The sequence below is a fragment of the Aphelocoma coerulescens genome, chromosome 4 (assembly GCF_041296385.1).
Source record: "Aphelocoma coerulescens isolate FSJ_1873_10779 chromosome 4, UR_Acoe_1.0, whole genome shotgun sequence".
NCBI classification, from domain to species: Eukaryota; Metazoa; Chordata; class Aves; order Passeriformes; family Corvidae; genus Aphelocoma; species Aphelocoma coerulescens.
This window is the reverse complement of record NC_091017.1, coordinates 17,844,617-17,869,173: the sequence shown is the minus strand read 5'-3', so window position 1 is coordinate 17,869,173 and position 24,557 is coordinate 17,844,617. Positions and strand designations below refer to the sequence as shown.

Here is a 24,557-nt window from a genome sequence, read left to right as displayed (position 1 = left end):
TTCATTCCTTTTATGGAATGCAGCTGTGAGGTAGTGACTTCTTTTTTAATTAGTGCTGTAACCATCCATCATGCAAGTCTTAAGGAGTGTTTCTGCTTGGATGTTTTCATATTTGGATGATCCTGTGCAAGTTTTGATAAACTTTGAAAAAGCGTTGGAGTAAGAAAAGACAGTTTTATGTTGTGACTGCTTTGAATGTTGCTGTCTCATATGTTTTGGGCTGTAATGCCTCTCTGTTTTTCCTAAACAGGAATTAAAATTATAAAATAGTAGCTCTGCAGTGCCTCAGAAACTTTCAGTAGTAATCTGAATTAAGTGGGACCTGCAGGATCCCAGTTTTTCTAAAATTCCTTCCGTTGTCAGTTATTCTGGAATACTGTTGAAGTGCTGGGTACATAGTATTTTCTTTATCTGTTATCTAGATATCTGTTTGCTTGTGGTGTGGAAAGGAAAATGGTCAGGTACAAGGAAAAAGTGGAGCTTCATATGATGGCACAGAGTATCTCAGCTGTACTTCATTAAACAAGATGAGTGAATTGGAGTAGCACCTGTGACTCTCAGGTGGTTTTTGTCTGGGTTAATATTCTTTTACAGTTACTGGTACGGCGGTGGCTGTTTTGGATTTGTGCTGGAAACAGTGTTGATAACACAGGGATATTTTTGTTACTGCTGAGCAGGGCTTGCACAGAGCCAAGGCCTTTTCTGCCTCTCACTCTGATGCCTGAAGAGGCCACCTAAAAACAGAGACTAGACAAGAATAAGGGAACAAAGGTAGGTATTTATTTGAAGGGCCTTCAAAGGTACACCCTGGGGAGCCAGAGGCTGCTGCCAAGATGGACCCTAAGATGGACAGCAGGTCACAAGTTCTTCACACTTTTATAAGTTTGGTTCATTTGCATATTTAATTCTCCAATTAAAGCTTCAGTTAGTGATGTAGTTTCCCCAAGCTTGCCCCTCCTTTTAGAGGCTTTGGTTTACTTTCTGGGCCTAGGACAGTCTGAGTGTCCTTGGAGAGCAGGTCTGGAGAGGCTTTGTTATGGCTGCCTAGCATGAGAAAGCAGAAGTTAACAGGCTACAAGAAACTTCAGAGTTAACACACTAAGCAGTACAGAATTTGAAAAATATAAAAGTTAAAACCTAAGGCATCAACCCCACCCCACCAGTGAAGAGACTGGAGGTACACAAGGAGTTGGGAGGGGACACAGCTGGAACAGCCAACCCCAGCTGACCCAACACATATCCTGTAACAGATGGAGTCATGCTCAGCTGGGGAAGAAGGAAGGAAGGAGGAGGTGTTTGGAGTGATGGAGTTTGTCTTCCCGAGTTACAGTTAGGTGTGATAGAGCCTGGATTTCCTGGAGATGGCTGAACACCTGTCTGCCCATGGGAAGTGGTGAATGAGTTTTGCTTTGCTTGTCTGTGCAACTTTTGCTTTACTTATTGTCTTTATCTCAACCCACAAGTGTTCTTACTTCTACCCTTCCATTTCTCTCCTCCATCCCACCTGGGGTGAGCAGCCTCTGAGTGGTGCTTAGTTACCAGCTGGGGTTAAACCACAACAGACTAACAGCCAGAATCACAGGAGGTAGGACAGAAGTTACCTGGGAGGAAGCAACTGCTGGCTTGAGGTTGTTGTGAAAACTTTAGGAGCATTTTGAAGAAGTTTCCTTACTGATTTGCTATTTTGGATAGTTGGAGTCAGAAAGCTGGACAAGGCAAAGGACAAGGAAGAGAGGAAAAGTGTTTCTTGCTGACCTCTCACAAAACAGAGAATGATGAGAACTAGAAACATGGACAGAGCCTACAGTGTCAGCTCTGGAACCAGGTAAGTTCCTGCTGCTTATTTGGTTTTATTTCCCCATAGTTTCCTCCATTTAGTCTGTTGAACAAAAGTTAAAAACAGAAGACACTAGTTAACAGCCAAGGCAAGTCCTTGTTAGGAGAAACTGAAGAGACATGGATACCTGTATTGAGGAAAAGCAGTGAACAATATATGTGGAGACATATAATTCCATACAGCTGAATGTATTTTGAAATGTCTGCTTTGGCTTTTAAATGCTGGAAATCAAATAACTTTTCCTGAGTGGAGATGACTTTAACCATTTAAAAGTCTCTGGTGAATGATTAAAAGATTTGTTGAAAGCTAAGAGAGGTAGTCCTGCTTACCTATATGGGTTTAGGAAGGGATGGATAAAAATAATGCATCACATCCTTTCATCACACCCTGTATCAGAACCATGGGCTTGATCTTCTAATGCTTCTTAACCTGGTATTGCTATCTACTTTGTTAAAGCCATTTGCTTGCTAAAACATTCCTCTTGCCACTCTTGCTATTGTCTTTTATTGTCTTAAGACAGCTAGAGTTGTTGCTTTGTTGAGACGGACATAAACGACACGCACACTTGTTGTAATCTAAAGCCATAAGAAGTAGAAGTTATTTTCTTATTCTCTGCTGCTGCTCTTATACCTCTTCACAATTACTGTGGTTTAGGATTGGCTGCTGGCAAACAACGACAAGGCTGTCTAACAAACAATGACCATTCAAGCAGTAATACAACTGGTATACAAGCAGAAGTATAGTTGGTTACATATTATATGCAGGTTCCTTCTTGTACACACTTAATGTTCCATAATAACAAGAACATCTTCTCCTTGTGTCCAGAACATCTTCTTTCATTGATTGTCTTCTTGGCTTTCACTGTGGGTTTCACTGTGGCTGCAAAACCTCACAGGTAAATTCTGACTGGCTTTAGGTCTAACTCTGTGAGGCTTTCAAACCAGCTGTCAGCCTCCTCATATAGTTGTCTTTTCTAGCCTCTAAACAATACAGATGTGTGAGTATTGTTGTGTGAAGACAACAAATCAGTGTAGAGATGTCTGAAATTGATAGGCACATCAAGAAGGGTCTGTATCTCCTTGATTTTTCCTTTCTCTTGTCCTAGTCAAAACCTTTGATCAGCACCTTGGAAGTTAGCTGTGTTTTGGTGCTCTCTGTAGTTATTGTTGCTGGTTTGTTCTGTGAAGCACACTGTAGCCTCTTACTGTGCTCTTGAGATTCATAGCCATGAACTGGCAGTCACCTTTTTCTGGATGCCTGCCTAAATATACAACATAACTCTACCATCACCAGCCGTGGTGGAGCAGTATATTTTTTACATGCATCATCTCACAGTTCATTTTCTTAAATACGTTTGTGATTCTGTGCAGGAGGGAAGGGAAAATGGCTCTTATTTTCCTCTGGCCCTTTCTGTTCTTGACTTACCTTAGTGAAGAGAAAGACCCTTGCCCTGTTGTCCATTAGGGTATGTTCTCTGTTCCCGAAGCTCCCCTAACTGACTTCTGTATTCTTGATGACTTTCCTTGTTTTTTTTGAACTCTGCAAATCACTTTTTGTCATCCTCAGGGGTGCTGTCCCTGTGCTGCTGTGGGTCACGTGTCTGTGTGTCTTCATGTGCTGGGAGCTGCTGAGGCAGAGGGCTCTGGTTCCCCACTTTTGTTCAGTTTAACTGAGGTGGCTGACGACAGGTGGCTCCTGTTTCATTCATCCCACCTGTAGGAGCTGCTGGTCCCTTCAGCTGGCTGTGTCCCATGGGGGGTGTATGGTGAACTGTTTTTCATGAGGCAGGTGTGATGGAGAGGCAGCCTCCTGATCAAAGCCTGCTGCAAACACAAAAGTGACTCGAGTAAGATTTACAATGTAAGTGTCCTCTGGGCTTGATGTGGTTAGAGGTGAGCAGGTCTATAGGAGTGAGTGGACAAGACAGGTATAGTTTTCATGCAGGTCTGATAATGCCTGGCAGTTAAAAATGATCCTCAGTGTATGTTGTTAATTGATCTTGTGTAGCCGAAGTAATCAAAAGTAATGTCAAACAAACTCCCAAATTTTACAATCAGTCCAAAAGTCTGGAATTTGATTTAATCATCTTTAAGGAATGTTAAGATTTTTAAAATTCTATTGGGTGCAGATTGATCATTTTCTCTTAGAAATTGGTTTGTGATTTCCCCTTTTCATCCTGCTGCTCAGGCATGAATTGAAAAATCTTCTCTTCATGATCCTGCCAGCTCATCTGAGATCTAAATCTGTGAAGCTCAGAGGAGGCTGCTGTAGTTTAATTTTGAAGAAGTAAGCACTGTCACTTGCTCCAGACTGTAGACAGGAGCTAAGATATCTCATAGCAGTGATAAAAACCTGCCACTTAGAGTTGTGTACTATAGTAAATAGAAAATGAGCTCTAATTATATTACAGGCATTCTTTGCTCAAAGAGTTTGGTTTATGTGGAGCGGTCACTTGCTTAGACGTGCTGGGAAGAGCACAGTTTGCCTTTGTAAAGCATATTCTGATTTTCCTGTTGCAGCTTTCCCCAGTGTCCCTGTAACGTGTAAAAACATTCTTTTCTATAAAGAAAAATGGTATGCCTAACTTTCCCTTCCCCTTTCTCCTGTCATAACTTTGAACTTCTTGATCTGCTGTTCCTTTAGATTACTGAGCCAAACTTAGAACAAGCAGGAGAATGAGACTTGATGTGTGTAGTGCTGCAGTAACACTCTACTATTTTTCTGGAGTGCTTGGTTCTTGGCAGGAGAGCAGGGTCTGTCTCATCTCTGAGCCCTTCACGTCTGCCTTCTGTTGATCCTTTAGGGATTGGTAATCCTGAGTGTTTTCAGATATACATGTGGAGACTGAAAGATGGCTGGTGTCCCATCAGATATTTCTCCAAGTTTGTGGACCAGTCTCCTCAAGTCAAAATCACCATGTGCCATAGTGCTGGCAACAGCACTATTTAGAAACTGGATCCAAGCATGGCTTCATTTTGAACGTGATTCGGCCAATGGTTTGACTACAAACACTTTTCAAACCTCTCAAACACAGCTTGATCCCTCTGTCTGCTGGATTTGGGCCATGCTGTTTTCTCAAGCAGTACAGAAAGAAGCTACCTTGATCTGCATGCTCTGGAGACTTTAGAGTCCAGGAGCTGGGTTTTTATCTTGTGCCAAGAGAGCAGTTCTGTAAATACTCTTTCATGGGGTAGCTTTTAATTGGAGTGTGGGCTTTTTCTGTAGCTGTACTGCTAATGATTGATATGGCTCTAATTCAGAATACATTCAGGGCACTGTGGCCAGTCAGTTTTCTGACCCAGTGTGTTGCTCTTGGTCTTTCAAGAATCATGTGATTGCCTCAAGTGTCCCTGTGATTTCCCCAAGTCACAGGAGCAAGTTTCAACAGATAAAGTGGTAGATCCTCAGTTGAATTTGATGAGCTTACATTGATAGAAAGCAGCTTACAATCAAAATATTAAACTAAACTCTCTAGAAACTGACCATCTTCAAAAAGATTCCTCGAAAAGCACTGGGATGTCTTAATGTTGGCAAGGGCACATACAGCAGTTTGAGCTGTCACCTTGAGGTGGGAACCTCGAGTTTTGGGACCTTGATTCAGCAGCACATCCTTTGAGTAAGGGGGCATCCACTCCCTCATGGGATCTGTTGGCACCATGCAAGCCCCAGATTAATCCATATTGTGAGTAATCAACAGAAGCAAAGCAAAAAGATCCATGTGTGTTCAGTGGCAAGGGAAGGTTCACAGCCAGGTTTTCTTACCATCACCTGAGAAAGTACAGGGAATGCCCCTTTTTGTGCCAGCAGAGGTGGGTGGGTGGCAGGGTGGGGTGGCAGGGTATAATGGCTGTGCCATTACATGGAACAATCCCACGCATGCTCAGACCTGGAACTTCACAGCTGAATGTGCATGGAGGCTGTGTTGTGTGTGAGCATTGTGTTGGATAAAACGGAGGGAAAGGATCACCTGGCCACACTATGAGTGATCTTGTATTTGGTGTTTACTTTCACTGTTGTTTCAGAGTTGTGTGGGTGCTCTTGCACTGTTGTTCCTTCGATAGTAAGCTAGATGAAAGAATATGCAGAATACGTGGCATTTCCTCTGTTTTTCTCCATGTTCTGGTCACCCTTTGTGTTTTGTGAAACATTACTCTGTCTCCTTGTGCTGGGAATTACCATGGCCTTACACAGGTGGGGTATACAAGAAGCCCAGGCAAAATTCATTCTCTCTACAATTGTATCTGGAATGCCTGAAAAATGTGACATGGCCTGTCACATAAACAGGAAACAGCCCTTGTAAGGGACTGAGCGTAGCTGGCAGCCTAACCCAAATAACACTGTTAGTCATCTCCATATGGGAACCTTTCAGTGCCACGCAAGTTTGGAAAACGTGCTTGTGACTGGCTTCCACATGCAGGATGAGTGGCAGATACCAGATGTTGCCTTACACACTGAACTCTTTTTCTTTAAATTCCATCCGAGACACGAATGTTCTTCGTACAGCAGTCGTGGGTGAAAGCCTGCACATGTGAAGGTTTTGGTGTTTGCACAGGAACAGGGCTGGACCTGCACCACTGCAAGCAGGGTCGAGGTTTCTCTGGTCATTTGAAGTTTCTGATGACAACAAGCAGTAAAAACCACAGAGGTAGCAAATTGAGTATGTAGTTGTCAGAGGTAGAATGCAGTGTACTTCTAAGTGCTGGCTAGTATGTCTGTAAAAGCTGGCCTCATTTCCTCAAAAAGAACCCCATGGAATGTAATAATAAACTGATGATATCCTCTTTAGGCATATGTAATAATTAGGCACTCTTAATATCCATATTTTCAAATGTATGGGCTATGGATTATATCCTCTCTCTGGTTTTCGTTTTTCAAATGCAGAACCAGAAGGCTCCTTGTGAAGTTCCTACCTCTCAGTACTTGTAGCCTGCTCCCTCTTTCCACAACTTTTCTACAACCTGTCTTCCTCAGTGCTTACAGAAGTTTGGAGAGCACAGTAAATGGGCTGGTTACTGAAAAAAGCAGAGTATGAGTTAATGTGATACCATTAGAAAATACCTGGAAAAACAAACAGTTGTGTGGAGGGTATTTTTAATTTCTGGGTTTTGTTGTTGGGCATTTTTGTTTATTTTTTGTGGGTTGCTGGAAGTGTAGCTTCCAGACTACAAGTCCGACATAGTTAACCTGGTATTGCTGGTTTGATTACTAAGGATTACTATCTCTACAGTAGGATTGGAAATAATTCTAAATTCCAGTTCTTTAGAGAAGTCAAATTCCATCAGATAATATTCCTACTTTTAAGGGATACTTTCAGTTGGGTTTTTGGGTTTTGTTTTTCCTGGAAAGGTAGATGAAGACAGGTGAGAAATTTAATTCCTCATACCTGGGGAGGGGGAGTACGGAGACCTGCTTCACTTTCTTCCTTGCCACCTCCCCCAAATGAATTACTCTTCTGTGGTTTTATGGGAGGAAAGGGAAAAATCTGGAGGGACTTGTTCCATGTGGTTTCCCTCTGGCTAAAGCTGACCCAGCCACTGGGGGAGATCTCACAATGGAACAGATGCTGTGTTCTTCAGATGAATTATGAATTTCAGCCTCTGAAAAGATCAGTCTAAAAGCTGGAGGGCTATGAATGGAGAGAAATAACTTTGAAAAACTAAAACAACATTTTGGATGCATAAAGATTTGAGAGAAATTCTTTTAGGAATGCTGCATTGGAAGCATATTTGAGCCTTGTACATGTTATGCATATGCAGAAGTGCAGTAAATGCCAGTCAGGTGATGAGCTGGCTGCATCATACACCCTTTCAGTGGTTTATGGGATGGTCAGAAGAGTGTTGCGTAGCGATTAAAGTAAAATTTAGAAGGTATTTTGCAGTTTCCCTATGAACCCTGTTCCACTTATTAGTCACTTTTGTAGTTAGAATGCTTCTTCTACTATTTGGTTAAAATTTGCCTTTCTACCAAATGGATTTGCTTTATAGCTCTGTATGTCTATATATTTTATATTGCCTTTTGCACTTGCCTTTAGTGATTGTCACTCCACTAGAAATACAGCGGGTTTCCATCATGCTTTCCTGGGAATCCTGAGGCATTCATCATTTCATGATGCTTTCATAAGGCTCTGGTGAGAATGAGAAAGTTGGCTTAATCTCAGGAGTCTTACATAACTGAGCTAAAATTTTTAAATTTTATATCTCCTGGAAACTGATCCTGTGGAATGTCCAGATTAGTCCTCAGAAAAGTTTCAATAATTGACAAAGATTATCCCCTTGGATTAAACTAATTTTTTTTGTTCTTGCCTTTTCTTTTTTTGACTGTTTCTCTGATAACTTTTAACACTAAAACTCCTAAAAGTGCTGTTTGCTTATTTAAATATTTACTATTCTTTTTAAAATAAGAGTTAAAATATTTATCCAAGAAGCATCTGAGAGTTACTGTTTAAAACAATTGCATTAAAGTGAGGAGGCAAAAGTTGGGTAGTTTGGTTTTTTTTTTCATTTTGTTTTATTTCAAAGGAAAAAAAATGCACATGCTGTCATCTTTTTCTTAGATCACAAGGAACAAAAAGAGTTTTCTTATAGCGGTCAGATTTTAAAATGCGGTCTTTGTTATTTAGATGCATTAATTAAGAAAGTATGTGGTTAGATAACCAGCATTAGGTCTGCATTTGTAGTGGTCTTCCAGAAAAGCTGACCAAAGGGTTTTCAGAAGTAACCTTTGCTGAATTTCATGCTGCCCTGTTGCCTGAGCCTCTGAGACACTGCAGTCATCAGTAACTAATGCAGGGGTGTTTGTGGCAGAATCAAGTGAGGAAACTACCTGCTCACTAAGTTTTGCTCTAAAACATAATGGTAAATAAATGTGATTTAAAGTTAACTGAAAAGGTCAGACCTGGAGGTTTTGAAACAAGCATAGATAGCTACTCTGAGGAAGAAGAGTTCAATCCCTTTACTCTGCTTTGTGGGGAATAGGACAAGAAATAGCAGGCTGTCTTGGTTTGAAAGACAGGTGTCTGCTAAGGAAGGCAGGAGCCTCCCTTGGAATGGCAGATGCAAGCCCCCTTCCCTCCGAGTTACTATAATTTTGAAATCAAGGGGCTTTTAGGCAAAGATATGGGAAATAGGAATAACAGTTCTTTACTATTATATGTGTAACCAGTCAAACAAACAGCAATAACTCTGGCAGTAACAGCGAACAATCCCAAACCTAGTCCCAGCCTTCTCGGCTGTCGGGCCCTTTCCCCTCGGGTGCAGTTCCGCTCGCAGCCGGCAGGGGCGCTGGCGGCTCCCGGTGAGCAGGGCAGGTGCGATGGTTCCCCCGCGGCTGCAGGGGGCGCTCCGGAGCGAGCTCGGGGAGCACGTGGTAATGGGGCCCTGGGATCCTGGGAAGGGATGGAACAAAGGCTTCACAAACCCCTGGGCAGCCGATCCCAGTGTCCGGCCAGACCCTCGGGAACAGCAGGCTGGAACGGCAGGGACGAGCACAAATCCCGGGTGGCAGACGAGATTTATCCAAACGGGGAACCCCCCTGGAGGTCTGGGCAGGCAGGGCAAGCAGGGCTACAACATAGCGAAGGCTCGAAGCAACAGCGGGGGCAGGGTGGCCACCGCCCAGCTCCCAGCAGGGCAGGGAAAGGTGGACTTGGGATCCCGGGCCTTGTCCGGCAGAAGGAAAAGCAGCCGAAGAAAGCAGCCTCTCTCTCTGTCCAAACGCCGGGGACCGACTGTCCCCACACCCAGGTGAAACAAAAGAGTAGCCAGATGCACCCCACCCCCAATGGGTAGATCTTTTGTTTTTCTTAAGTACCCAGTAATTTGTCCCCCTAGCAACACGTATGGGGAAAATTCCTTTAACAGAAAAAAACCCCCCAGTGTTGGGGTTTTTTGGGCGCTCTCCTGTTTTTTTGGGTTTTTTTTTCTCTGTTAAAGGAATTTTTCCCCATACATGTTGCTAGGGGAACAAATGGCCAAGTACTTAAGAAAAACAAAGGACCTGGCTGCTTTTTCTGTTTCACCTGGGTGTGTGGGCAGTCGGTCTCGGAGTTCGGGGAGAGAGGGAAGCTGCTGGTTCTTTGGCCGTTTTTTTTTTCTGCCGGAGCAGCCCCGGGATCCCAAGCCTGCCTTCCCTGCCCCGCTAAGACCCAGGCTGTGGCTGCCCTGCCCCGCCACTGATTCGAGCCTTCGCTACGTTGTAGCCATGCTCGCCCTGCCTGCCCCAAACCCCAGGGGGGCGGTTCTCCGTTTGGATACACCATGTCTGCCACCCGGGATTTGTGCTCGTCCCTGCCGTTCCAGCCTGCTGTTCCCAAGGGTCTGGCTGGACACCGGGATCGGCTGCCCAGGGGTTTGTGAAGCCTTTGTTCCATCCCTTTCCTGGGATCCCAGGGCACCAGTGCCGCGTGCTCCCCGAGCTCGCTCCGGAGCGCCCCCTGCAGCCGTGGGGGAACCATCGCACCTGCCCTGCTCACCGGGAGCTGCCAGCGATCCCTGCCGGCTGCGAGCGGAACTGCACCCGAGGGGAAAGGGCCTGACAGCTGGGAAGGCTGGGACTGGGTTTGTGTTTGCTGTTACTGCCGTAGTTGCTGCTGTTTGTTTGACTGGTTATATATATATATATATATATATATATATATATATATATATATATATATATGTATATATATAATAGTAAAGAACTGTTATTCCTATTTCCCACATCTTTGCCTAAAAGCCCCTTGATTTCAAAATTATAGTAACTCGGAGGGAAGGGGGTTGCATCTGCCATTCCAAGGGAGGCTTCTGCCTTCCTTAGCAGACACCTGTCTTTCAAACCAAGACAACCAGGAGAACTTCTGGAACCCCAACATTATCCACCCCAAATTTTTCCCATACTAACATGTTACATGAAACTTAACCTTTTTAACCATATGAATACATGCATCACCCGAATTATATACATATATACATGCTGATACTGATATAAGTACAGAGCCATGGGTAGTTCACCCTAAAACAAGGTCCCCTTGAGGTATGCATTGGGTCTCTCCATCCTTTTGCATTACCTACCAGGTGCAACCTGGTCCCTGAGCGAAGACAACCCCACGGATGGGTTTGTCTTTGCTCAAGGCAGACTTTACCCAAACAGTTTTTCCAAGCATACCTCTCATGTGCACCACTGGAACCTTATCCCCATCTGTCGTTTGTAGGGGTTCGGATTGGGCAGGGCCTGCTTGGCTGGTGGAGCCTCGGGTGTTAACTAACCAGGTGGCTCTTGCTAAATGCACCTCCCAGTTTTTGAAACTCCCCCCACCCAGTACTTCAAGGTGGTTTTAAGCTCAACCGCTCAACCTTCCCAGCTGCTGGTGCATGGTAAGGGATGTGGTACACCCACTCAATGCCATGTTCTCTAGCTCAGGTGTTGAAAAGGCTGTTCTTGAAATGAGTCCCATTGTCAGATTCAATTCTCTCAGGGGTACCATGCCTCCAAAGGACTTGCTTTTCAAGGCCCAGGATGGTGTTCCAGGCTGTAGCATGAGGCACAGGGTAGGCCTCCAGCCATCCTGTGGTGGCTTCTACCATTGTGAGCACATAGTGCTTGCCTTGGCGGGTTTGAGGCAGTGTGATGTAATCAACCTGCCAGGCCTCCCCATATTTGTATTTGGGCCACCGCCCACCATACCACAGGGGCTTCACCCGCTTGGCCTGCTTGATCGCAGCGCATGTCTCACAATCATGGATCACCTGGGAGATACTGTCCATGGTTAGATCCACCCCTCAGTCTCACGCCTACTTACAGGTGGCATCTCTGCCCTGATGGCCTGAGGCATCATGGGCCCATCGAGCTAGAAACAACTCTCCTTTATGTTGCCAATCCAAGTCTATCTGGGACACCTCTATTTTCACAGCCTGATCTACCTGTTTGTTGTTACGATGTTCTTCGGTAGCCCGGCTCTTGGGGACATGAACATCTACATGACGGACCTTCACGGATAGCTTCTCTACCCGAGTGGCACTGCCTTTCCACTCCTCAGCAGCCCAGATTGGTTTTTCTCTGCGCTGCCAGTTTACCTTCTTCCACCTTTCCAGCCAACCCCACAGAGCATTGGCTACCATCCATGAATCAGTGTAGAGGTAGAGCTTTGGCCACTTCTCTCTTTCAGCTGTATCCAGAGCTAATTGGACAGCTTTGAGTTCAGCAAATTGGCTCAATCCACCTTCTCCTGCAGTAGCCTGTGCAACTTGTCATGTGGGGCTCCATACAGCAGCGTTCCATCTCCGGCTAGCGCCTACAATTCGGCAGGAACCATCAGTGAAGAGGGCATATTGTCTTTCACTCTCTGGTAGCTTGTTATATGGTGGGGCTTCTTTGGCACGCATCACCTGCTCCTCTTCTTCAGAAGATAACCCAAAAGTCTCACCTTCCGGCCAGTTCGTAATTATTTCCAAGATCCCAGGGTGACTTGGGTTTCCAATTTGGGCATGCTGCGTGATGAGGGTGATCCATTTGCTCCAAGTAGCATCGGTGGCGTGATGCGTGGAGGGAACCTTTCCTATGAACATCCACCCCAGCACCGGTAGTCGGGGTGCCAGGAGGAGTTGTGCCTCTGTGCCAATTACCTCTGAGGCAGCTTGGACTTCTTCATAAACTGCCAAGATTTCTTTTTCTGTGGGAGTGTAGTTGGCTTCAGACCCTCTGTAGCTTCAGCTCCAGAATCCCAGTGGTCGGCCCCAAGTCTCACCAGGCACCTTCTGCCAGAGGCTCCAGGACAGACCATTGTTCCCGGCTGCAGAGTAGAGCACGTTCTTCACCTCTGGTCCTGTCCTGACTGGGCCAAGGGCTACAGCGTGAGTGATTTCCTGCTTGATTTGGGCAAAGGCTTGCTGCTGTTCAGGGCCCCAGTGGAAATCGTTCTTCTTGCGGGTAACCAGGTAGAGAGGGCTCACGATCTGGCTGTACTCAGGAATGTGCATCCTCCAGAAACCTATGGCACCTAGGAAAGCTTGTGTTACTTTCTTGTTGGTTGGTGTAGACATTGCTGTGATCTTATGACCTCAGTGGGAATCTGATGTCATCCATCTTGCCACTTTACTCCCAGGAACTGGATCTCTCAGTCCGGTTCCTTGACTTTGCACTTCTTGATGGCAAAACCAGCTTCCAGGAGAATTTGGATGATTTTCTCTCCTTTTTCAGATACCTCCTGTTGGGGTTTTAGTTTAGTCCTAGTTTTTTTCCTGTTAGAGGAATTTTTTTCCCATATGCATGTTGCTAGGAGACAAATGGCTGTGCTTAAGGAAGACAAAAAGACCTGGCTGCTCCTTTTGTTTCACCTGGGTATGGGGTCAATTCGCTCTCTGTGTTCGGAGAGAGAAGCTGCGGAGAGAGAAGCTGATGGTTCTTTTCGGCTGCTTTTCTTTCTGCAGAGAAAGATCCCAGGATCCCCGGCCTGCCTTCCCTGCCCTGCTGGAGGCCGGGCTGTGGCCTCCCTGCCCCGCTGCTGATTGGAGCCTTCGCTATGTTGTAGCCGTGCACGCCCTGCCTGCCTGGACCTCCGCGGGGGTTCTCCATTTGGATACATCTCATCTGTCCTCCGGGATTTGTGCTTATCCCTGCTGCTCCGGCCTGCTGTTCCCGAAGGTCCAGCCAGACACCGGGGCCAGCTGTCCGGGGTTTATGAAGCCTTTGTTCCATCCCTCCCTGGGACCCCAGGCCACCAGTGCCGCGTGCTCCCTGAACTCGCTCGGGAGCGCCCCCTGCAGCTGTGGGGAAACCATCGCACCTGCCCTGCTCACCAGGAGCCGCCAGCGCCCCTGCTGGCTGCAAGTGGAGCTGCACCCGAGGGGAAAGGGCCTGACAGCCAAGAAGGCTGGGACTAGGTTTGTGATTGTTTGCTGTTACTACCATAGTTATTGTTGTTTTGTTTGACTGTTTATATATATAATAGTGAAGAACTGTTACTCCTATTTCCCATATCTTTGCCTAAAAGCCCTTGATTTCAAAGTTATAATAACTCAGAGGGAAAGGGGTTGCATCTGCCATTCCAAGGGAGGCTCCTGCCTTCCTTAGCAGACACCTGTCTTTCAAACCAGGACACCTCCGATGCCATTTTCCCCCACACAATGATGTCATCAATGTACTGCAGATGTTCTGGGGCCTCACCCTTTTCTAGTGCAGTCTGGATCAGTCCATGGCAGATGGTGGGACTGTGCTTCCACCCCTGGGGCAGTCAGTTCCAGGTGTACTGCACACCTCTCCAGATGAAGGCAAACTGAGGCCTGCACTCTGCTGCCAGAGGAATGGAGAAAAATGCATTAGCAATGTCAATAGTGGCGTACCACTTCGCTGCTTTGGACTCCAGCTCATACTGGAGCTCCAACATGTCCGGCACAGCAGCGCTCAATGGTGGAGTCACTTCATTCAAGGCACGATAGTCCACAGTCAATCTCCATTCCCTGTCAGACTTGTGCACAGGCCAGATGGGGCTGTTGAAGGGTGAGTGGGTCTTGCTGATCACCCTTTGGCTCTCCAGCTCACGAATCATCTTGTGGATGGGGATCACAGCATCTCGATTTGTCCAATACTGCCGGCGGTGCACTGTCAAGGTGGCAATTAGCACTCGTTGCTCTTCCACTGCAGAAGGATTCTCTGATAGTCCAGGCAGGGTGTTCAATTGCCTAATGCCCTCTGCCTCCACAGCAGCAATCCCAAATGCCCACCTGAGTCTTTTCGGATCTCTGTAATAGCCATTCCGGAGGAAGTCTATGCCCAGAATACACGGGCCCTCTGGGCCAGTCACAGTCGGATGCTTTTGCCACTCCTTCCCAGTCAGGCTCACCTCAGCTTCCAAAAGGGTCAACTGCTGTGATCCCCTAGTCACCCCAGCCATGGATACAGGTTCTGCCTCCACATGTCCCGATGGCATTAAAGTACACTGTGCCCCAGTATCAACCAATGCATCATATTTTTGTGGCTCTGATGTGCCAGGCCATCGAATCCACACTGTCCAGAAAACCCAGTTCTCCCGTGCCTCTTCCGGGCTAGAGGCAGGGCTCCTCTAGCCCTGGTTATCATTCTTTCCCTGGGTGTACATGCTCAAGGTCCCTTCAAGGGAATCCAACATATCATCCTCCCTTCTGTAATACCTGGCAGCTCGGTCACGGGAGGCTGAGGCTACTTTCACCTTAGCGGAACCCCCTCGGTTAGTGCCTCCCTCCTTGAGTTCACACACCTGTGCTGCCACGACAGAGGTGGGTTTCCCATCCCACCTTCTCATGTCTTCCCTATGCTCACACAGGAAAAACCACAGCTCAGCTCGTGGGGTGTACCCTCTTTCTCTAGCAGGGGGACGATGGGCTCTGACTTGGGGGCCTGTGACTCGCACTGGTGCCACACTGACCTTCCTCATCTCCTCCCTCATCTCCTCTTTGAGGTCCTGGACCACAGCAGAGACATGAGCTTTCAGCGGGCCATTGACCATACTGTCATAATTCCTGAGCTTGTTGGCAACAGAGCCCACTGTTTCTCGGGTATTGTCAGCATCAATCATTGCAATGAAGGTGGTGTATTGCGAAGGCCCTACAGGTTCCACATCATCTGTCCTGTGCACTTGACCTTATCGGGGTCATTATCATGCTGTCCATCCTTCCCAAAGAGTACCTCTAATACTGCCACCTCTCTTAGCTGCTGGATCCCTTCCTCGAGTGTCTTCCACTGCATTCTATGATGGTACTCCTGCATTCTTTCTTTGTGAATGAACCTGTCTCTCACACTCATTAAGAGCCGCTCCCAGAGAGAAAGGGGCCCTGGCTCCCTCACAAATATCTGGTCCACACCTGGGTCCTGGGTCAAGGATCCCAGATACCTTGCCTCACCACTATCTAGCTGCACACTTGTGCCCATAAGGTCCCAAACCCGGAGCAGCCAGGTTGTATAAGGCTCATGCCCCCTTCGCACAATGTCTTTTCGCATACCACGGAGACTGTCATACGACAGGGACTCAGTGATGATTTCTGGCTCTGGCTCTCCTGCTGGTTGTGAGGGCCCTGGTTCCCCATCATCATTAACTGGTCGTACTGATTTGGTCTTATACTTCCTCCTTTGCACAGGGGTGACTGCTGCTGGCTGTGGTTGTCCTTGTGGTTCAGCTGAAACCTGGATGGCTGTAACATCCGTGGCTTCCACTGCTGCACCATTGGACTCACCCTCTTTGGGGCAGGAAGAGGGTTTTTCACTAGCTGAGGAGGTGTATTCCCTTAGCACTTGGCATATCTCCTGGCACATCTCCTGCATCCCCTTCATCAGTACCCCCACCCAGTTCGGGTAGTCCATTTCTGAGGCAGGCTGTTGGGCGGTATCAGGCTGTGGGGCTGTGTCAGGCTGTGGGGCTGGATCAGGCTCTGGGGTAGGAACTCTACTCTCTGGGGCCGTGTCAGGTTCTGGGGCAGGATCAGGATCTGGGGTAGGATCTCTAGTCTCTGGGGCCAGTGTCTGGGTAGTTATCCAAGCCAATCTCAACTTATCCCTGAGTGCTAAATAGAGTAGGCCTATCAGCACCAGTTGGTTAGTACCCAGAGGAAATCTAAACCCTTCAAAAATTGGTGGGGTGGGCCCAAAGAACTGGTTGAGGGGTTGGGAGAAAACTTCTCCTGGCGTCATTTCCTCACAGAAGGTACCATTTTTAACATAAACCCAAAAATACGCACTTAGTGTGTGATAGCCCTTTATCCGTGTACCCACATTCTGGAGGAAGTTAAAAACCCATGAATTCCTCACCTTCTCGACCCATAGTGCAAACTGGATAACAGCAATGGTAGCCTTAGTCAGAGGACCCATGTTCAATTAAGGAGCTGCAAAGGGGAAGAATATAGCCACGGCCACATGCCACCTGAACCAGGGTAAAGTAGACCACATAGTGCTGCCTAGCAAGGTTCCTATATCCAGCACACAAAATTAAGTTACTCAGGAACTGTTATTCCTTTTTCACCCCTTTCTCTTAATGCCCTCAGGCCCCATGTTGGGCACCAAGATCTGTCTTGGTTTGAAACGCAGGTGTCTGCTAAGGAAGGCAAGAGCCTCCCTTGGAACGGCAGATGTGACTCCCCTTCCCTCCGAGTTATTATAATTTTGAAATCAAGGGGCTTTCAGGCAAAGATGTGAGAAATAGGAATAACAGTTCTTTACTATTATATATCTATATGTGTATAACCAGTCAAACAAACAGCAATAACCATGGCAGTAACAGCAAACAATCACAAACCCAGTCCCAGCCTTCTCGGCTGTCGGGCCCTTTCCCCTCGGGTGCAGTTCCGCTCGCAGCCGGCAGGGGCGCTGGCGGCTCCCGGTGAGCAGGGCAGGTGCGATGGTTCCCCCGCGGCTGCAGGGGGCGCTCTGGAGCGAGCTCGGGGAGCACGCGGCACTGGTGCCCTGGGATCCCAGGGAGGGACGGAACAATGGCTTCACAAACCCCTGGGCAGCCGATCCCAGTGTCCGGCCGGACCCTTGGGAACAGCAGGCTGGAATGGCAGGGACGAGCACAAATCCTGGGTGGCAGACAAGATGGATCCAAATGGGGAACCTCCCCGGGGTTTGGGGCAGGCAGGGCGAGCAGGGCTACAACATAGCGAAGGCTCGAAGCAACGGCGGGGGCAGGGCGGCCACGGCCCGACTCCCAGCAGGGCAGGGAAAGGCGGACTTGGGATCCCGGGGCTTGTCCGGCAGAAGGAAAAGCAGCTGAAGAAAGCAGCCTCTCTCTCTGTCCAAATGCCGGGGACCGACTGTCCCCACACCCAGGTGAAACAAAAGAGTAGCCAGATGCACCCCACCCCCAATGGGTAGGTCTTTTGTTTTTCTTAAGTATCCAGCAATTTGTCCCCCTAGCAACACATATGGGGAAAATTCCTTTAACAGAAAAAAAAAAAGCCAGGAGAACTCCTGAAACCCTAACACAGGCTTAAACTGCAGAGAAAAAAATTGAGTCTAATACTGTTGGCACGGGTAAGAAATTTGTGTCAGTAAACATACTAAACGGTAACAAGTTATTTGGATAGGTTTTGGAGAATTGGCCATTGGAGATTGCTATTCCCAATATGCATTTTTCTAACCTGTCACTGACAAAGGTCTTCTTGATGCTTTCTTGGATGCTTTCCTGCTGTAAGTGTTTAGGGCTTGGTCTCAACTTTGAAGAGCTGAATTCCATCAGAGATATTGAAGATCCTTTTGTCACCTGAATATATTTTCATACCTACTGAGACATAATGATTTAATAAACAGGCAATGCTTTTTTCCCCCTCTTCTCCTTGTTCCAGTTGCCTGTGTAGTTAAAGATGAACTACAGCTAAAAAATGTATTGATTTGCACAGCTATCCTAGTAACAAACCTTGCTGTCTGCTGAGGAGTGTGTTCTGCTATAAGCATTTATCCATTATCAGGAATGCTGGAGTGCTACAGTGCAGATACTGCAACACGTGTATCAGACAACGAGGCCCGTGGAAAAAAAATACATATGGACCGATTCTTGGTAGATGTTTCAGAAAGATGTTTATTTCTCCAGCTGCATGGCTGAGGATCTGCTGTGGAACTCTCAATCACAGGACCCGAGGGTCCTTGCCTGCACAGGGGAACACAAAACAACCAATGGGGAACGAGGCTGACCAGGGTCCAGGGAAACCCCGTGCCTCCCCCCCAGGGCCCCTCTCCCAGGACCACATGGCAGGGGGGGGAAGGGACCCAACATTTCACCCGTTTATTTTTAAAAAAAGAGATTTAAAACTTAACATTGAAAACAACTGGATAAACATAACAAGAACAGTTTCAAAACAAAACAAGCCACCCTCCTGAGTCTTTAAATGTCCAAACAGATTCTCTGGAACATCTTAATGTTGACAGAAGGGAGACAGGACTCTCTGGGCATGTTTTGTGGGGAAACTGAGGCAGGAGAGGGCTTCTTCTATTTGTACCTGTTGGAATTCTAAACAACAATAGTTAATTTCTTCCCTCCCCCTCTTCATCCCCCACTCAGCATTGGAAAGGGATTTTTGGGGAAACAACTGGCAAAGGCATGGTTTTGTGAGGGAAACCATGGGTGAAAAAACAGATTGGGAATACACTGGGGGTACTAGGATGTAGGGTAAAAGGGAAAGGTGGGATTAGGAAAGGGAGACTGTAGGAGGGGCTTATAATGGAGATATTGTCTAACATGACTACAATTTTTGGCATATATGCTGCCTTTTACAGAAACACCTTTTACAGGCCCAGTGTCCTGCAATGCTTGTAACCCTTTTCTACCCTGCACAATTTTGAGCTCTACCACTTCTCCATCTCCTAATCTTGGGATGTATTTTTCAGGGTTATTATTTTTAATAGCAGTTCTATGAACGCATATGTCTTCTTGGTTGTCAGATCTTGTTATAAAACCATAATTTTGTTTAACATTATACCATTTTACTATTCCTAAAACCTTAGCTATGGTGATCTTTTCCTTTTTTCAAGTGGTTGCTTTTTTCTGTCTCGCTGTGTTTTTGCTTTCTCTTTCGCTTTCACTCGCTCCCATGTTGGAATTGCCAGGGTTGTCAGTGCTGCCGGGACCACTGGGGCTGCTCATGGCTGCGCGCTCTTCCCAGGGTCGCATTCAGGGCTGCACGGGTGGGGCCAGGCTGCGTCGCTCAGCTCCCTGCGCGCAATCTCCTCTGCTCTCAGCTGCGCCGCCGCTGCCTGGGGCCATGCCCATGTCTCAGCCAGGTCCCCGAGCGATGACCCCCCCGCGCCGTGCTCCAGCACGCATCTCGGCCGGGCGCGGCTCCGACCCACCACCAGCTGCCACCTGCACGCCACCCCTCCTGGTCGGGCGTTCATGGAGCTCACTCCACCACGTGCTGCGCAGGGCCGGGTGGGCACCGCCAGGTCACGCTGCTCCTGCCGCGCCTCGCTCCACTGCCGACACTGGAGCTCGCGTGGCTCCGCCCACACGCGGGAATTGCCTCGCTGCTGCCCACAGAGCGCTTGGTCCATGTGGTCTGGGTCACACGGTCCCTGAGCCAGGCTTCCCTTCGCCAAGACACAGCTGACATTGCTCAACAGGCTCAGTAATTAATTAATGTTCATGAAAATATACTTCCATCGGCATATATTTTGACTCAGAAATTAACTGTGTCCAAACAGTCTTCCAAAAGTCTTTGGTAAGAATTAAATCCCAAGAAATGTAGAAAAAGTTCTTAAACAACCATGCCAGGAAGTGTTTCAGTTACTTTTGAGCTTGAATTAAGCTAAAATTCACAAATTGTTGTTCAAGAATCTTTTCAAGTTTAAGATAAATGTCCATATGCGGCTCTGAGAGCCAAGAGTCTTTCCACAGTTCCTCCATAGTTTAGAGATGGAACAGCAAAACAAAAACAAGAAGAGAAATCCAGAGTTTACTCACAAATCAGTTGCTGTCCTTAGGGATCAGGGATCGTTCTGCTCGCATTATCCACCATTTGTTACAGTGGGGATACTGCAACACGTATCAGACAACGAAGCCTGTGGAAAAAAAAATATATATGGACCAATTCTTGATAGATGTTTCAGAAAGATGTTTATTTCTCCAGCTGCATGGCCGCAATCACGGGACCCGAGGGTCCTTGCCTGCGCAGGAGAACACAAAACAACCCATGGGGAATGAGGCTGACCAGGGGCAGGGAAACCCCGTGTCTCCCCCCCAGGGCCCCTCTCCCAGGACCACATGGCAGGGGGGGAAGGGACCCCTACACTGGAGTATGAATGCCTCATAGAAGACATCCGGAGAAGAGTTTTTCGTGAAGCTTATCAATATTCCTAACAGAAGCCTACACAGAGTCTTTGCTCTCAGAGCAGCAAGACTGAAGAAGCAGTGACAGCTCTAATGGCAGGGCACTAATGACTTTGGAGAAAGGGTACTCGTGTAATTGGAAATGATACAAACAGTGCTATTAAAACAGATTGTTGATGCCACCTTTATTCTTTTCATAGGCTTAGTTACAAGAATGGATTCAGTCTAAGGAGATGGTATCAGAATTTTTATGCTTTCCACTACTAGATGGATAGATCATGAGGCTTTAACATATGAAATGCTGTTTTTCCAGAACACCAGCTAAAGAGATTTGAATGACTGCTTACTTTTCCTTCCCTGGAACAGGAGCACCGGGAAGGTGAAATGTCATTCTGAATGTGATTCTGAAATTTGGAGTAAGAACTGAGAGCTCTGACTTGAGCTCTAATTTTCTTGCATTTTTTGATTTGGTGTTAGCAAAAAATTTCTTTAGAGCTCAGTGTTTGGTATAAAATATGAGAAGCTTTTATAAAAACAAAATCAGTATCCCTTCCCTTCAAGAAACATCTCATTCTGGAAGTAACTTCTATTTTAGTCCTTTGAGTCTCCACTCATTCTATCTTTTTTAGAAGTAGGTATGACAATTCAGCAGCAGAGAGGCATGGTGATGGGGAGAGACACTGCAATACAGGAGGCCTCCTAGAATACTTTTATTGCAACACAATCAATTTTTTGCTTATAATTTTAGGTTATTTTTAAGATCTAATGGGCATATCAGACCTTCTGTCAGACCTCCACTATTGGTGACTGCATCCTCACTGATGTACTCCGCATCTGTTTATCATCTTCCAGTATCAGTCTTGTTTCATGAGGAAGAATAGCACAAGTGGAAAACAGGGACAAGGGATGGTTGTGTGTGTGTGTGTGTGTGTGTGTGTGTATTCCAGCCTTGTATTCAGGAGTTCCCATGGTAATTTTTTAATGTTTCATCCACTGACAATTTGAATAGTCTGCCTCTGGCTGGGCACAGAGAGCATTCCTGGAAGTTCCTACAAGTGAAGTATTCCTGGAAGTTTCCTTCAGAAATAGCAGAAAGTCTGAGTGTAGGCCAGACTGGAGACATGTAGATAGATACAAAACTAGAAATTTTGGACATACTTAAATACAGCTTTTGGCATCTGACTGCTGCTGTTTCTTTCCACACCACTGTGGGAAGGGCTATCTAACATGTCTGATAGATTAGCTTAAGTCAAATAAACAGCTGGGCTTTTAATGATGAGAAACTGAAATGGAATAGCTGATGAGAAAAAAAAACCCTCAGTCATTCAGTCTACCCCATTCGCTACTAGAATTGCAAAACATCAAATAAACACAGTTGAATGTGCTCTGAAAAGGAGGAAGGATGCTGATGACCACAAGCCGTGTGAGCTGTGAGTACTGCAGATTTCTTGTCTTCATTCTAAACAAAAACCCAAAATCCTTTAATATTGATTAATGCAACAAGGCAACTCCTCATATATTTCCTAGGAAGTTTTCTGTTTGTTTCCCACACTGATGCTCTAAACAGGTGTCTTAATACAGCAGCAGAATTACTGGTTAAAATGTATGTTTTGTGTTTTGTTTCTGGTTTAGGTGGATAAATAAGATGACACTCCTATGTAAGCCTTATGCTACACAGAGATCCCTGACTTGCTGAAGTGACTAGAGATAGGGAAACAGCAAAATTCTGCTGGGAAGTCAGAAACTTGCTGTAAAGGACTCCTAAACAGGGTTACAGCCACTTGCTGCTGGTCTTCTGTGAGTAATTCTCCAAACAAAACCAAGATGGAACCTGTGGGAACCGACAGCTGGACTGAAGGCCTCACAGATTTCTATTTGGACACAATCACTTTGTACCCGTGAGAATTCAGTTTGTACCCATGAGAATTTTAGCATCAACAGAAGCAAGAAACCAAAACAACAGAAGAAGAATGCACAGCTGTTTGTGGGAGGCTGTTTATGGGTTTCGAATGGGTGTTAGTTGTAGGTAACCAATAATTTGTAATGTAGTAACTTAGAAGCCAATGGACATGGCACCACAAGTGCCAAGAAAGTGTATAAAAGAGGCTTTGTAGAATTAAAGATGCTTTTTGCCTGGAGTTGTTGGTGTGGTTTGTGCGTGTCGCATCTGTCTCAACAGCGACATCTGGTGCCTCCGACAGGATACAACTCCACAGGTGGCTGCCTGTCGGACAGCCAAGCCACAGGGGAGAACGGCCGGAGGCAGACAGGAAAAAACCCTGGCGGACAAAGGTTCGGACCGATTACAGCCTTTTAAGGTGAGCTGCTAGGGGAAAAATGGGAGCTCATGTATCCCAAGAAGAAAAGGCTATAATTTATATATGGACGCTTACGTTAGGCAAGCGCGGTATTAAATACTATAAGCATACCTTGGAAGTCCTGTTGCTATGGTGCAAGAGTCAGGGTTTGGAACCTACCTCAGCTAATGCATTTAGTGCAACAGTCTGAGAGAAAGTTGGGCAACTTATTTTTGACGCTGCCTCCTGCGGTGACTAAACCACAAAGACAGTACTTACTACCTCGAGGGTGCTACTGGACACTTTGAAAGCTGTGAAAAAGAAGCAGGACTTGCAGCGGCAGAATTCTGCGGATGTGGAGGATCTGAGCAGGGTGGAGAACAAGAAGGGAGGGATCGATGGCTCTGCGCCGACACACACAGCTGAAACCGGCGGTGAACTGTGTAGTGGGGAGCTGGCCACCCTTGTTTGTGAGCCCGGTGCAAGCTGCCCTGCCCCTCCCGACTTCACAGATCCTATTTGTTCGCCTTTGCCTGCAGAAGGGTGGAGTGACAGCGAAGGTGAGCCCATGCCTGTGGTCTCCCCTGCTCCCAATGTTCCAGACGTGCCTGCGCCACCACAGTGGCCGCCATTGCCATCAGCACTGACCTTGGCGGCGCTGCCCCACCCCTGCCCGCTGGACGCGGCGATGCCTGCGCAGTTCCCAAGCGGACTCGCACCTGTGCAGTCCTCGGGCGGAGCTGCGGCTGCGCAACCTGGAAGCGGCCGTGTGGCCCCTCAGCTGCTGCTCGCTGTGCCGGGGCAAAAGCTTTATACACAGTTTTAGCTTCCTTTTTTGTCCCAGAAGTAGTGGCTGGAAAAGCATTGAGATTGTTAAATAAGTTAGGTTGGTGTCTTGCTAAACAGACTAATGCCACTTTGCTTGCTCCATCAGGATTGCTAACTGATGGTGATTCTATTAGACATGCCACCCTGCAAAATCAAGCAGCCATTGAGTTTTTGCTGCTGGCACATGGACACGGTTGCGAAGAGTTTGATGGCATGTGCTGCATAAACCTTTCTGACCACATGTAGTAGTTTGAAAACAAACCAGTGGGAGGCACCGAATCAGAATAACAATTTAATAGGGTAATTAAAAAAAAAAAAAAAGGCAGAAAACACTGGGTTAAATTGACAGAGTCAGGATACAACCTGACACCCTTTTAGTCAGGGTGGTGCTAGCAATCCGATAAAATGGTGGCTGCACCACCTAAGAAGTGGTGGATGTGGTTTTGTTGAAGCGGTGATCCTGTAGAAGGGTCTGGTCTTCCTTGGAAGTTCCAGTGGTGGCTATGTAGCTCTTGTCCTCTGGGAATCCAGTGGAAAGGGTGTCTGTGGTGTTTGGAATCTCAGATTATATCCAGGATGGAATGCTTGGTTCCTCCCTCTGGGTGGAGCATCTCACAATGGGATGATGAGTCATGAGGCAAGGCACTGATGGGCCCATTAAGCAGTAAATAGTCTGGAGGGAGCTATCTACGAGCCATTTGGCAGGGCATTGATGGGCAAATTAACAGAAGATAGTCTGGAGGGAGGCGGCAAGGAAATGCTGCCCACCTGGGTTCAACAGCTCATGAGTATGGTAATAGAATACGCTGCAACCCAGGACACCGCTCTAAATCAG

The 24,557-nt window shown here is 46.8% G+C and overlaps 1 long non-coding RNA gene across 1 annotated transcript; it reads left to right on the top strand.

Annotated features, from left to right (window-relative positions):
* The first annotated feature begins 194 nt into the window (after positions 1 to 194).
* Positions 195 to 23,435, top strand: LOC138109464 (uncharacterized). Its single transcript, XR_011150493.1, has 3 exons — positions 195 to 771; positions 1,518 to 1,825; positions 22,230 to 23,435. It is a non-coding gene; the product is annotated as an uncharacterized lncRNA (long non-coding RNA).
* The last annotated feature ends 1,122 nt before the right edge of the window (positions 23,436 to 24,557 follow it).